This window comes from Ostrinia nubilalis, chromosome 9, assembly GCF_963855985.1.
Source record: "Ostrinia nubilalis chromosome 9, ilOstNubi1.1, whole genome shotgun sequence".
Classification (NCBI taxonomy): Eukaryota; Metazoa; Arthropoda; class Insecta; order Lepidoptera; family Crambidae; genus Ostrinia; species Ostrinia nubilalis.
The window spans coordinates 15,253,541-15,270,090 of NC_087096.1; the positions used below are offsets into that span (position 1 = coordinate 15,253,541).

The 16,550-nt window shown below is 35.2% G+C and overlaps 1 long non-coding RNA gene across 1 annotated transcript; it reads right to left on the reverse strand.

Annotated features, from left to right (window-relative positions):
* Nucleotides 1-450: 450 nt before the first annotated feature.
* Nucleotides 451-12,837, reverse strand: LOC135075054 (uncharacterized). Its single transcript, XR_010257953.1, has 2 exons — nt 12,263-12,837; nt 451-548 (listed from the first exon to the last, which is right to left on the reverse strand). It is a non-coding gene; the product is annotated as an uncharacterized LOC135075054 (long non-coding RNA).
* Nucleotides 12,838-16,550: the final 3,713 nt, after the last annotated feature.

Below are 16,550 nucleotides of genomic sequence, written 5' to 3' on the forward strand. Positions count from 1 at the left end.
TATCACTCCTTTGCGTCACGCAGTCGGGTAAAAAAAGAATGACTGGACCAGTCTAAAAGCAACGTTAACCTATTAAATAAAAACCTACTTTTGTCTAAGAAAATACACTTTCAAAAATAATAAAGCTTCAAATTCGAAACTCGAGAATTCTCGAGCTCCGGTAATTTTTTTCTCGTCTAGAATGAAGCCAAATTTCTCGAGTTTTCTCGAGTTCGAGAAAGCTCGAGCAGAAACCCTATTCGAGCATGATAAAGACTATTTTTACACAATTTTTGAGCAGATTGATTATCGTTAAAAATTGTAATTTTAACATCTCTATTTAAAATATCTTTCAACAACTTACAAATGAATAAGCCTTCTTTACAAGAGTCAGCTAAAGAGATGTATTCAGCTTCAGTGCTCGACAAAGCTACGGTCTATTGTTTACTGCTTTCCCATGAAATAACTGACTTACCCAACTTGAAAACAAAACCAGTATACGAACGCCGATCTCCCTCATCATTCGCCCAGTCTGCATCAGCATAGGCGGAGACCTCAAGGCCACCTTTCTGGAATGTTAAACAAAGGTTAGTAGTACCCCGTAAGTATCGCAGCACTCTCTTGGCTGCTTTCCAATGTGTTTCTGAAAAACATTCGTTAAACTGGCTAAGATAGCTCACTGCATAGGCAATGTCGGGTCGACTGCAAACTGCTATGTACATGAGCGAACCTACTAAGCCCCTGTAATCAAGAGTTACATCCTTGACAGTATCCTTAGGTAATCTTAGACCTGTTTCCATTGGAGTAGGTGCTGGCTTGCAATCCTCCATTTTGTACTTTTGCAACAGTCTTTCAATGTAGTTAGATAAATCAAGCGTTATCTTATTATTTTCCCTACACAGTCTCATACCTAATATTTGACATGCTGGCCCTAAATCAGTTATGTCAAATATTTTCATTAATTTACTTTTTACTTTCAGTTTCTCAAGAGAATTGCAAGAACTGAACAAAATTATGTCATCAACATAAAGTGCTATAATTACACTGCACAACAGCATTTCTGATGATTGGGTTATGTTACATGATATTAGTCCAATTTTTAATGACGATTTCAAATCTGTGATTGAAATGTCTGTATCAGCTCTGGTTAAAAAAATATGACACTTGGGTCTTTTTGTAAAAAAACACTCTTTTTTTTAGAGATGATCCTATTTTATGAAGTTGTTATATTTAAAAAACTTTCTTTTATTTGACTTCCTTGCTGATGCTGAAGGCAGATAGCTCTTCTGAATGATTCAACAGCAGTCAGCCATCATGTGTGCATTCCAGTGGCCCTGATAGCGTCCCTCTATCGTACGAAGGCCCTGGTGGATTTGCTCGCCATGTTCTTCACTTAGATCCTTAAGAGTTGTGATAAAATTGTTCAGGTGATTGCGAAGAGAGTGTAAATCGATGTTTATATTACATCCAACCAAAAAAACATGTTTGTAAATGACTCATACGTTGTTCGATTTGTAAGAATAGTAAGATATTTTCGGATTTTCCAAAAAAAAAATTAAAATGCCAAAATAACTCATTACATATCTTTTCGGAAGACTTGAAGATCCTAAATCTCTAAAACGATCGTTTAAACCATCTTGGCTACATGGTTTTGAAAATTTCGGGTCACATTCAAAGTCTCTACCACACTGACAGTTTTCGCCTCAAAATCCTCATGTGAAGTATCAACATGAAGTTCAGGTGACTTCTTAGGGTTGAAAAGACGTCTACATGCCAAACGTATGCAAGGAATAACCATTTAGTTCAATATTTTTTGGTTAATACCATTTCTGTTCAAAAATAAAAATAACAGTCGTCGCGATGGTTCAAGGGTTCCTTTCAGATCATAGCGGTTTCGTACCTAAATCTACACATATTCTTATTTGTTTATAAACGTAAAAACTCAACGCATCTTTTCCACGCCTTTTGCGGAATTCAAGGCTTATCTTTCATTTCCACTGGGTCCCCAAACTAATTTTTGTAAGCCAATTTTACGAACTTTGTCACATTTAAACGGATTATTTAAACATATCCTCTCCGCAAATGAAACAAAATTGATTTAGATCATTCACACAAACACTTCTTAATGCTACCATATTAAATTGGGTGCCCTCTCAGACGCATAACATTTTTCATCATAATTTAGTTTGGCATAACAGTATTTGCATAAAGTTTTTTCGCATAAACTTTGATATGCATAGTTTTCTAAATGCATAATGATTTCTTAGGCATAATAATAACTTTCTCTAATTTTCAATACCATAATTTAAATAATCATAAATGTAAAGAACATAATTTTTATATACATAAAGTTTGTTTTTAATAAAATACTATAAACATAATTTAATTATTTATAACATTTAAAGTCATAAATATTGTCTATAAGAGCAACCAACATTGAAGAGTAAATAATTATATATTTGTGATGTTGCGAACGAGCCTCCTTCCACTTTTATATTCTTTCGGCCTATAGATTTGCAAAAACTAAATTCTCTGTATCATTGTCATTTTTTGTTCTTAATTTTTGACCTGTCTCTAAGAAAACTTAAGCTCGTAAAAATACATTCTGTTTGATCTCGAATCCCTCTTATCTATTATAACGCACATATTATACAGTCCACATTTCTTTTACAACATTAAGCTTGCCTGATCTGAAATTATGTTGATCCCGACTGGCCGTGGTCTCTTCCACGTGGTACTAGTCTGCCCTATACTAGAGTGTAATTTAAAAGCCGGAGGCGCGTAGGGAGTGCGGTCCTCGCTCGCTGTAACGTATATGACCAGCAAGCCGAAGCTGCGGAAGCGAGCATGGCATGCCGGATATACGTTACGCCAGAGCGGAAGGACCGCACTTCCCGCAGCGCCGGAGATAAGGCAAGCCTAATGCTTGCTTGCATGCTTGCTTGCTTGCTTGCTTGCTTGCATGCATGCTTCCTTGCTGCTTGCTTGCATGCTTGCTTGCTTGCTGCTTGCTTGCATGCTTGCGTGCTTGCTGCTTGATTGCGTGCTAGATTGCATGCTTGCTGCTTGCTTGCATGCTTGCTTGCTGCTTGCTTGCTGCTTGCTTGCTGTTTGATTGCATGCTTGCTTGTCTATTTATATTTGTTTACTTATATTTTATATGTATAACATTTTTATATTTCATATTTGTTAAAATTATGGTATTTTGTATATTATGAATAGTAATATTTATGGCATTGGTTTAGATGCCAATAAATGTTATGCCTAGAAATCGTTATTAAAAAAACAAGAATACAGAAAAAATATATACTAATATATTATTATAATAAAAGTGGTTATGGCAAAAAAATATATGCCTTATGATTTATTCTGTATGAACGTTATGCGAAATGATGAGTATGCCAAAAAACTTTATGCACTCTTAAATTATGACAATATTTTTTATGCAACCGAATATGGACCCTATTAAATTATACAAAGAAAACATAGTATTTTTTTAACTGTCGGCGAATTAAGACTGAATTTTAGCAATTTTTGAGTGAAAGCTATAACACGTAAACAAGAGCTGCTACGAAAAAATGGACGGCAGATTCAGAATCAGCGACGTCAAATTAGTAAACATCATGTAATGAAAGTTAATCATCAGCCAAAAGTTGCAATTTTGTTGTGCAGTGTTATCAGTGAATTATTATGTGATCTGATATAAACACAAGGTTCTGAACATGACCTAGTAAAATCCAGCTTTTTACACAAAACTTTATCGATTTTCTCATACCAAGCTTTCGACGCCTGTTTTAAACCGTAAATAGCTTTATTAAACTTGTATACCTTATTCTCCTGGCCCTTAAGAGCCATTTTACATTTTCGTGCGAAATTCTAAGATTTTGGAAGCATGAATTACTATCTTAAGCAACACCCAGAGATTATTTAATAACTGCGAAAGATAGGTCAATCCTTGGTGTTGACCATTAATGAAACGGATTTGCTAAAATTCTTTTGCTTAATTCACAGTGCCTCATCTCCCACAACCATTTTACGGAAAAATTGCCGCAGACTCATTTTCAAAGTCCTGTATCTATTATTTATGCTCATATAAAAAGCTTAAAAATATATAGTAATCATCGGACATATATTCTTGTAGTCCATTAATGAAATAGATTCTTGAATTTCATTACCATTATTGAGTAAAATCTAAAAATAATTTGGCAAATTTGAAGATTAACGTCACATTTTGATCGTGGTTTTTGGTTTAAAAAAACAGCAATAACTGCAATAAAAGTATCCCAAAATAAAGAATATTCATTGTAGAATTGATTTCTACAGTTATTGTTTAAATATTAGTAACCACTTTGTCAAAATATTGATGTGAATATCAGTATAAATTACAATGCGCAAGCCGACATCGATTAGTATGGCGCGAGCGCCCGTCAAGGCAGGACCTGTGTCATTTTTCCCGCCGTGACGTTTACGTGCGTTCGTGTCGTAAAGCGGTGATTTGTACGGCGACCAAATACATTTGATACTATGCCGAGAGGCTGTTTCGAGTCGGCCGGCCGAGCAGAAATTGAAATGATGAATTTTAATTTCTTTGACGGATCTGGGTGTAACTATGTATAATATGTAGGTACCATGTATTTAATTTAATAAATAAATTATAAAAAAGTATATCCATTATGCTAGCACCCTTAACACAAGCATATTGGTTGCCTACTTTTGGACTAGATGGCGCTATGAAATTGTTCAAAGATTTGTTTATTTATTTATCCGCTTTGAGTTTTGTTTCGTGAAGAAAAAAAAGAAGCGTTTTGTTTCGAGAGGGAAGCTTTGTTGTTAAATCTATAGTAATAAAAGAGGAAAGATTTGATTGTTTGTTTGGAGGCAATAGCTCCGAAAAAAAATTCTTTCACGATTTAGAATCCTATTTTTTTTTCTATGTAGGCTATAAAATATTTTCAAAAACTATATTATAGTACAAAATCTTTGATAAAATTCGACGTTTAATAAATAAATTAGATAACATGTTAAATCTTTTTTTTCAGTACGATTTTAGTACTTGTTTTTCAGAAATTCTACGATTTAAGTAAACTTCTAGTGTTTATATGTTATGCATAATTTATTAACTTCTAAAATATACATAAATATCCTATTGATAGATGACGTGCTTCGTATTTTATTAAAATTATTACCTGACTATGTTAAAAAGGTGTGGAATGTTATTTTGGAGATAACTTGGTTCCATAGAAATATAGAGAGATGCTAAGTAATGCGCTGAGTTCGAAACTCAGTGTCGTATTAGAAATTTACACACACAAAGAAATCAAATTATGTGCTCATTATCCACTGCGGTATCAGTATTCAACGTTCGAATAATATTTAGTACTATGCAAGCAATATAAACTGTTTACATAATGACGTCGCTACTGTCATCATTGCTTTCACAAGCAATATGTTCCAATTTGTCCCTTGTCACATTTCCCTTTAGTTTCTGTGATCTGTGCTTGTTTCTAAGTTGATATCAATGAAATATTCCTTAGTACTTTTGATTTAAATTTTTTTTGACACGTGTTTGAAAAATCAAGGTCAGATTACAATAAAATAACAAGTGAAAACGTAACATTGCATTGCAACTCGCAATTTCGCAATATTGATGAGGAGATTCCATTGGAAAGTCTGTATATTCATTCCTAGGATTCCCCCCCTAACACCATCAAATTCAAGAGAATTCAAGAGAGTGCAGTTTCCCATCTCATGCTTAGGGACCACGGTTTAAAATAGTGTGGTTGCATAGAGCCTGCAACGGGCAACCGCGTGCGCAGCTGCTCATACTAATTTTTGATAAAAAGCAAGTGTTGGCGCCCTCACGAGTTTTAGCGGAGTTCCATATGGTAGCGGGAGTAGACTTAATGGAAATCTATGCTTCTCCGACGACCAGTTATATGTGGCATATATACTCCAGAGTATGCGCACACAATAGCCTGGTGATTTTAGCAACTGACGGAAAAACAAAAAAACATTGTTTACAAAGAAATCTGCGGCAGGTGTAGTGTTTTAATTTTGTTTTAGAAAGATCTCATAATTTTGTAAGTATTCAAATATTTAAACATAATAATTTGTAGATTTTATATCAAAAAATATAATCATTTATTTTAACAAAATTAATTTTCTTAGAATATTTTAATTCTATTAGAACCATTTTCCACTTCATCGCAGAAGAAGTCGCGGGCAAAAAGCTAGTACGAAATATGTAGTATTGCCCGCGACTTCACCCGCTTGAAATTTAGTTTGTCACAGATCGTCATAAATTATAGCCTAACATTGTTATTCTGGTCGACGCCAGGGATGGATGAGCGTCGCTGTCGCTGGCGACAGGGTCTTCTGGTTCAGGGTTCATGGCGTAGGTCTCAGGCAAAATGAAATCCACTCGTATAAATTAACCCATTCCTCCCCACTGTCCTATTTTTAGGACACCATATCGACACCTTCAGGTTCAATTGTCGTATAAACCATTTTGGCCAAATCGAGTTATATATACCATTTTAATTAGAATTTTTTTCTCTATCGAGCTGTATATTCGAAATATTGAAATTCGCTAAAAAAATGTTTATACGCCCCAAAAAACTGTAGCGTAAAAGATAAATAAATACCTTATAAACAGTGTAAAAACCGAACGCTTGTTTTTGGTATTTTTGCTAAGATGTATCAACCATACATTTTTTTAAGCCAGGACGTAAAACTTTCTCGTAATTGAAAATGGTTTTTACGCCTAAAGACATGGCGTTTTATGTCCAGATTCAACGTCGTAAGTCCACGTATTCAATATGGTAATTATCTGTTTCATAGTCATATTCATTTATTTATTGCATCACATATGTATGTATGTACAGTAAGTAAGTTTTTCTTATTTATAAAGTTAAAGAAAGTTGATTGTTTCTACTTTTAAAGATAATAACTAGATATACAGTGTGAGTCACGTTAAAGTGTACATATGAAAATAGATGAAACTAGACCTATTTTTATCGACAAAAAAGAGGTCAAAAAATTTTTGCGATTTTTTTTAAATTTTTTATAGAATTTTTTTTCTTCCAATTACTTATTGTAAAGAAAACGTAATAACTTTTAAACTAAGCGGTATATCCTGATAAAATAAAAACAGTAATAATGCTAAATAACAGGCGATACTAAAAAAATACATAAAATACACAAAAAAGGCCAACAAATAACAAAAAATTTAACTTTTTGAAAAAAATCTGCTTTAAAATTCGTGTTTTTTTGGTTATTTGATAAATTTCTCCAAAAAATGCCCCTATAACCGGTGGTTTTTATTACTTTGTATTATTCTCTATCGTATTACCTTCGTAAAACCAAAAATCGCATGTCTCTATCCCTATCACAACGTTTGCAATGATCGTTTGAACTAAGCCTCTCCGGGCGCGCCATTCAAAGCTTCGTTATCAACGAAACTGAAAATGGCTCTCGATTTGTAATTTTGATAAAGACAAGTTAGATTTCAAATAAAAACAAAAGATTTCGAAGAAAAATAAGCATTTTAGTTAAAATTAAAATTGTCTCTACCTGTAGCGGAGAATAATGTTGTGGCAGGCCTTTGTTCAAACGTTCATAGCAAATGTTGTGATAGGGATAGAGACATGCGATTTTTGGTTTTACAAAGATAATACGATAGAGAATAATAAAAAGTAATAAAAACCACCTGTTATAGGGGCATTTTTTGGAGAAATTTATCAAATAACCAAAAAAAACGCGAATTTTAAAGCAGATTTTTTTTGAAAAGTATCATTTTTTATTATTTGTTGGAATTTTTTGTGTATTTTATGTATTTTTTTAGTATCGCCTGTTATTTAGCATTATTACTGTTTTTATTTTATCAGGATATACCGCTTAGTTTAAAAGTTATTACGTTTTCTTTACAATAAGTAATTGGAAGAAAAAAAATTCTATAAAAAATTTAAAAAAAATCGCAAAAATTTTTTGACCTCTTTTTTGTCGATAAAAATAGGTCTAGTTTCATCTATTTTCATATGTACACTTTAACGTGACTCACACTGTATAAGGTTGCTTTCCAGGTCCAGTACATCCGTGAATAGTAATGATGACCGGGTCATGAAATCGAAACTCTATTTAGTCCGTCAGACAGAGAATTAGAAAATTTAGACTCATACTTTAATTTTTTCCCATAATCGAAGAATTACTGTATTATATTGAGTTGAAATGTCGCGTGACGTCACTTAAAAATTCTACTCAAGCGTGACGTATCGCGCCATTTCAACTCGATGTAGCACTGATATTATTAAATTATGAAAGAAAATAAAAAATATGAGTTTCATATTTTCTAATTATCTGTTTGACGGACAAATAATTGAAATTTTGTCATCTAGCCTATTGATCTCGACTAAATGTGATGAATTCAAGACTATTAAACAAAGAAAACAAGCCATAGTGTGCTCATTTTATACCCTTTTGAGATGCTCTGTAATAGTTTATTACTTTACAAGTACTCCAACTTTTAATTGTTGCCAGTAGTGGTTACTTTTAGCTGTAATTTAAATTTTGGTTTCTTGTAAAGATATAAATTCCTTAGAGAAATCCTCAAAAAATTACAAATCCTTCTCCTGAGCATACTGGGGCTCTTCTCTTCATGCAAAATTTATCATAACCAAACGAAATCAGAATCAGAGAACCAGGAAAGCTGTCTTAATGTTTTGCTGTAATTGTATTTTTTTGTTCAAAATTTATGGTGATTAGTTTTGTTTAGAATTATTAGAAATATTATTTGTTTTGCCATAATTTTCCTGCAAAATTGTAAAAAAAAATTTTATTTTTCGTATGCAAGCAAATTTATTATTTCTACCTCAACCAAATATAGTTTTTACACTGTTAAATATCTTTGTGCAAATTCTCTAAACAACAAAAGCCTGGAAATAGTAAACAATACATTATTTACATACATAGTTTTAATAATACATTTGAATAAATCACTTTATCAATGGGTATATAAACCAAAAAAAATACATCTAATGGTCTTTAAGCCATCAATTTCAGTCTCTTGTTTACAAAAAATTCAAATACGACGTAAAGAATTATTTTTAGGTCAAATATAATGGGTCGTATAAACCACCGAGTGCCTTTTTCAACGACGTAACTCCAAGCTAACTTTAAAACTACTGTAGATGCCCATTTTTTAAATATTTAGACTTTTTCATCGCAAAAATTGAAAAATGTTTTCTCTTGGACATTTTTTTATAACTTATCAAATAAAAAAGTTACGAATTTTTTATTAAAAAAAAAATCGTTTTTTGGCTCTCCTGAAAAGTAGGGTTTTGGTTTATACGACAATTGAACCTGAAGGTATCGATATTCAACTTTTTTTTTTACAAGTTAATAAACTAATTTTTATTGTTTTTGACAAAATTCGTATTCTTGCACTGTTATTCTAATAAAATAATTTTTTTCGGCAACAAAAAGTGTATCCGTTATTTTAATGTATTTTTTTCAAATTAACACTTTTGTTGCCTCAAAAAGAAGCATCATATTTTGATTGTATATACCATACTATAAAAAAACTGGCCAACTCCAATTTACATAAAACTGATTCTTAGACATCTACCAATATATAAAAACATTAAACATAAACAAAACATAATTTAAAAACTTGTGGTAATGTTTTAAAATAAGCCGTACTATAAATATGACACTGGGAATATGTCTATACAATTTGCCGCGAAAGCATTTTCGGATCTGCAACGATAAGCACTAGTTCAAACGTGTCAACTGTTTGTTTCTTGCGGGTCTTGTATTTAGATTACTCAAAAGGTCTCTGCCGAACAGATATAAAGAAAACTGTACTGATGAGGAGTTGGACGATAATGAAGTAGCCATATTACCTCCGGACGAAGTGGACGAAATGACTGACATGGAAGAAGGTTCTGGCGACTTCTTCTAGTAATCCAGTATATTCTGAAATTCAGCTGGTATCTAATACCGCAAAACAATGGGCTTATTCCACTATTCCCCATTGACAATCCCCGTCAACGGGGAAAAGTGAACTTTTTGTTCACTAATCCCCGTTAACGCCAATTGGAGCTTATAATGGGGAATAATGAACTAACAAGTTCATTAATCCCCGTTATATTAGGATTTTATTTTTAACGTAATGGGGATTAATGAACTTTTTAGTTCATTATTCCCCATTATAAGCTCCAATTGGCGTTAACGGGGATTAGTGAACAAAAAGTTCACAAAACTTCAAATATTTCTATCGTTGACTTTCGTCCAATTCTGTAATCAATAGATTATCTTCAGCTTCAGAGGCAAAAAATGGTATTGGCCTTAGTCATTCGTGTTTTAGACATGTCCCTAGTGAATGCATGGATTATTTATTATTTACAACGAGGTAAATAAAGATGAGACATTGAAATCTAGAAAGATTTCAAGCGTAGGGTTTTTTCTTGGATAAAAAAATCGGGAGGCAAGGCAAGCAAACCTGCACCAGGTACATATGAACGTCTTTTACAACCTGTGAGGTTTAACAATATGATCAATATTGACGACTATATGATGAAGAGGGACAAATAGAGGCATTGCCAGGGAGAAGATTGTAAAAAAAAATCTTATTTTTTGCGCTAAATGTGAAAAAAACACTCTGCAGTGATTGTTTTATACCTTACCATACAAAATAAGTTCCTAAAACTTTATGTTTAAAGCTGTTTACGGACAAATTTTCAAATGCTGCTAATCCCAACTAATATTATAAATGCGAAAGTAACTCTGTCTGTCTGTCTGTCTGTTACGCTTTCCCGCTTAAACCTCGCAACCGATTTTGATGAAATTTGGCATAGAGATAGTTTGAGTCCCGGGAAAGAACATAGGATAGTTTTTATCCCGGTTTTTGAAACAGGGACGCGCGCGATAAAGTTTTTCTGTGACAGACAAAATTCCACGAGGGCGAAGCCGCGGGCGGAAAGCTAGTTTTCTTATAATTGTTATCTTTTATTATTTCTGATCACATGTCCCCACTGTCATATTTATAGGACAGGCTGACTCAGCATTAAAGGCACTATTTTTTTATTTTTATTATTTTTTCTTAGCCTATTATGAACTTAGTTTCAAGATTTGATCAAAAAATTCCAAAGATTTCGATGCTTGGGAAGTAATGGGTTAATAAATTCAGTGTATTCACGAAAATAATTACACACAGCACTAGAGTCGTATCGGAACTGAGTGAACCAAGGGTCTTGCGATAGGAACTTCCGACCCGAGTGATAGTTGAACACAGACTGCCTAGTACTGCTGTACTGTACTGTCAAGTTTCATCAAAATCTGTTTAGTAGTTTTTGCGTGAAAGTGTAACAAACATCCAGACATCCACACAAACTTTCGTATTTATAATATTAGTAAGACTGGTAAGAAGTAAGATAGTAAGATGAATTATTTTAGTTATTTGTTTACTTATAATAATATTTATTTATTTATTTCTTAGCTCTGTCTGATAATGGATCTGGAGGAGATGCAATGGCCACCTCCGTAACAAAACAATAGAACCCTATGGAGTTTGGGCTTGTGTGATTCGCCTTGACGAATATTTCGTATCCAGGGCCCGATGATGGAGCTGTAAAGGGGCAGATTTTTTTTTCACTATGTGACTGTCTTTATTTTGTACTTAATATATATTTTACATATTATACCTATTCGTGTTTCATTATGAATCGAAATATAAAAGACTTATTAAACTCTATTAAAAATTTAAATTAATTTATCAAGTTTGAATACCTCATTCTACCTTAAAATTAATAACTTAAATCAAGTCTTAATACGGTCACGGCTCAAGATTTTTTTGTCCATTTCAGCGTTCTTTTTACTCTTTTGACGTTGCGTTGACAGCTTTTACCTAAATTCGCGCGGAATATTTTTGTGAAATGGCTCTTAATGACAAAGTTATCAGGTTGCTCCATATAAACGGTTTCCTTGAGGTCACCGTTTAAGAAGGCAGTCTTCACATCCAGATGTTCTATCTCCATGTCATGTTCTGCTGCTATGGCCAGTAAAGTACGAATAGTTGAATACCTTACAACGGGAGAGAAGGTCTCCTCATAGTCTATACCGTACTTTTGAGTATAACCTTTGGCTACCAGGCGAGCTTTGTGTCTTAATATTTCGCCATTCAACCCCCTTTTAATCTTGAAAACCCATTTACATTTCACAGGTTTCTGTGAGGCAGGCAGGTCAACCAAAGTCCAACATTCATTTTTAATGAAGGAATCGTACTCACAAGACATTGCTTTCTTCCAGTGTTCAGCATCTGGCCCTCCCAGTGCTTCCTGTACAGTCTGCGGGTTGTCAGCATCCGAGGACGTCTTTACCATGGCGGCACACATAGCATCCAATGTGTCACTGTATTCTTCAAGCTCTGAAGTTCCAGTAGTGCTTTCTTCACTCTCCTCTGGAATATAAGTTTCATCCGCCGGATCATCGGGCTCTGATGAGCTCGCAGAATCATCTATTGTGATTGTACTGTGTCTATCTGCGACGTGGCGCTGTGTAATCTGTGTTGTTGGCGCTAAATCTATGTCATCAGATAAATCAGTATCCACAATAGATGTTTCTGTCTGTACAGAACGTGGAATAGATAGGAATTCAACACATTTTGTGTTCTGAGATAAATTATCATCATGTGACATTTTATGTACAATTTCATACTCCAAAAATGTAACATCTCTGGCCTTTACAACTTTTGTCGGGTCTGCTGGGTCTAAAAGTCTGTACCCCTTTGTCTCATTACAATAACCGACAAATACATATCGCTTGCACTTCGAATCCAACTTAGTCCTCTTGGGATTCAGTGCGTAGGCCATACATCCAAAAATACGTAAGTGACTGATAGATACCTTTTTCCCGCACCACTTTTCCTCCGGAGTGCTGTTCAGGACGGCCTTGGTGGGACAGCGGTTCTTGATGTACACAGCTGTGTTGACAGCTTCCGCCCAGTATCGCTTCGGCAGCTCTGCGTCTTGGAGCATGCACCGTGCGGCCTCCATCACTGTCCTGTTAGCACGCTCCGCCACCCCATTTTGCTGTGGCGAGTGAGGAACAGTTGTCTGGTGCCGAATACCATTATTCTTCAAGAATATCTGAAATGCATTATTAATGTATTCACCACCATTATCACTTCTTAATATTTTTATCTTTTGGCTAGTTTCATTTTCTACCAATGCCTTAAATTCCTTGAATTTTTCCAAAACTTGACTTTTTTCTTTGAGAAAATACACAAATGTTTTTCTACTGTAATCATCTATGAAAAGTAAAAAATAACGTGCACCACTAAATGAGGGGCTTTGCATTGGTCCACAAAGATCAGTGTGCACCAGCCCTAATACTTCTGTGGCCCTGTTACTGGATTTCTTTGGAAACGGTAATTTACTTTTCTTCCCTTCAAGACATGAAATACAGTTATAAGTTTCAAATTCAGAATTATCATAAGAAATACCAAGTGCCATACCTCTTTTCAAAAGATTCATGCTTCTGCGGTTGAGATGACCAAGCCTCCGATGCCATACCTTCTCCGAGAAGCTTCCAGTAGTTGCACTTTCACCATCAGCAGCAGCCACGCTAGCTACTAAATTTGCCTGTGGGGATGAAGCTTTAAACAACAGTTTCTTTTCAATGTCAAGCCTGTAAACACCTGCATCCAAAGTTGCAGTTGCTAAAACTGATGACTTATGGTCATATACTGTGCACTTTTGGGAACTGAATACAACTTTATAACCTTTTTCTGTCATAGCATTAACAGATAGTAAATTTGTGGTTAATTTAGGTACATAATACACATCACTAATGTCTCTAATATCACCATTTTGTAATTGTAATTTCACAGTCCCGCGTCCCGCAGTATACAAGACTTCCCCGTTAGCCACTGACACTGGTAATGACTTTTCACTCACAAAATCACTAAATTGCTCTCTATCACGACACATATGACGAGTTGCACCACTATCCACGTACCAGAGATCCTTCTGTACGTTGGCCGATAATGCTGTGAGCAGCGCTTCAGATCTGGACTTCTCCTCCGTCTTTGGTTTGGTTTTTTTCTTTGTTGTCGGACAATTTCTGATAAAATGACCAACCTTTTTGCATCCAAAGCACTTCGGTGGCTTTCTTATGGCTGCTAGCGCTGTCACATTTTCATGTTTGTCATCTCGCCGAATATTCTCTTGCAACAGTTTTCCTTTGATGTTCTCCGTTGACAACTTCACATTTGAATTTTCAATGGCCATGATGAGTGGGTCATAATCTTCAGTAAGACCGCTCAGCATCAATACAGCCACAAAGTCGTCATCCACCGGAGCTCCAATATCACTGAGCTGCTGGGCCGTGTCGCATATTTTGTTCAAGTAGCTCTCCATACCTGCACACTCCTGCAGCTTGGTGCCGAAGAGCACCCGCAGCAGGCCAAGTCTGCGACATAACCCTCGGTCCTCATACGCCTTTTGTAGGTTGCTCCACGCTTCGTGCGCCGTGGCAGCCGTTCTAATGTGTGGGAAGACCGCCGGGTGCACTGACAACGCAATACGCGCAAGTGCCTTCTGCACGTACCTCTCATGTGCTGCATCGTGGCTCCCATTTTCCACGTATTCCCAAAGATCTTCGTGTATCAGCACCATCCTCATTGTGAACTTCCAGGAATGGTAATTTTCGATGCCTTTTAACTTCTCCACAACGAGGGACGAGGCGCCGGTACCGTTTGCCATGTTGCCGGCCGGGTGTGGAACGAATGGTTGTTCGAAATTTTGTCAAGAATTGCAAATTTCGACAAAATATTATTACTTTCGCGCATCTGGGCCCATAACCTGATGGGTTTGGCCAAAATAAACTAGATTTATTTAGTATTATCAGAGATTTATTTTGGTAATTAAAACACAGGTTACACAGCGCAACAACCATCGAGAGCGGAAGAGACAAACAGGAAGTTGAATTGTCACTAACAAACGTCACTGTCAAACACTTTTGCGTTTAGTTTGTGTTTATAATCTAACAGTCTGAATGTTTATGAATAGTTAATACTCGTATGTAATTAAGCTTTTGGAACTTCAACAGAATGTCAGCTCTCAGCCATTACCTACGAATACACCATCCTAGACTGCATCCCACTTAACACCAGGTGCGATTGTGGACAAATACTTGCCTTGTTTTGCATAAAAAAAAAGAATATACCTTAATAACTAACGCACGTATTCACAAACATTGAGGTGAGGTTACTATGAGGTCTCACAGTGCGCGTGGCCGCATAGGGTCACACACGAACCAATCACAGAGCACTATTCAACGCTCTGCGTTCGATTGGCGGTATACGAGAGAATAAGCGAATGTTGATACAACTTGAGACAATAAACAAAAGAATATCAAAATAATAGAACATCCAAATGCTCTTAAAATAATATTGAAACAAAAGAACGAATCTTTCTGTTCTCAACTTCGAACTTTTACTTCTTTTGATTGTATTTTTTATGATTCCCAAGACAGCTTGGTTTCAAACTTTATCAAAGTAGTTTGATGGCGATCAAGGTTGTTCATACATTGTTAGATTTTCCCGGAAAATGCGGTGGCGCGGAAAATCTCTGAATGTTTTCCCTAATTTCGTTAGCATATTATGTGGGTAGGTATACCTTTTTACATTCACATATTATTTACCCACGTTTGAAGCTTTTGTACCCAGAATCATGGACGTTTAATATTATTTATTCATTCATTGTGATTCATTGAGATATTTCTAACAACTCCTGATCCAATTTTTGTAACATATCTATTTGAAGTTTGATAGAGCCTCAAAATGTGCCGGCCAGTTAACGGGCGGGAATAGCTCACTTGTAGAAAGGTGTACCCTTATCTCGCTGTCAGCGACAAAAGTCCTGGATAAAAGGTAAAAATAAATCTTTCTTTATACTAAGTAACAAGAGACGAGGATCCCATTCAGAATGAATATTGAGTCACAAACTAAATTTTGTTTAATCCTAAATTATCTTCCTATATCCAAAGGACAGGTGCTGCAGGTGCTAACATCACCAACGATTGTAGGTATGTACCTACTTTATCTATACTTATTATAAATCTGTAGAGAGGTCAATTTTGTACATTAAATATATTTTCAAAATAACTATCAGGGGGTGATTAGTGATCAGTAAAATTTTTGTCTGTCTGTCTGTCCGTCTGTATGTTCCTTATAGAAACAAAAACTACTCGACGGATTTTAACGAAACTTGGTACAATTATTCTCCGTACTCCTGGGCAGGTTATAGTATATTGAGGAATTCCCACGGGAACGGGAATTAGCGGGAAAATCCTTTTGTATAAAAAATCTAAACCGCTTAAGTTAGACGCTTGTAATTTGGCATGCAGGTGCCTTAGTAAACTTAAAGCTTAGCTACAACAGGATATTGCAAAATTCCCACGGGAACGGGAGTTAGCGGGAAAAAATATTTGTATGAAAAAATCTAAACCGCGTAAGATAGATGAAGGGGGTAAAACGGGATCCACGCGTACGGCCGCTAGTGTTAAATAAATAT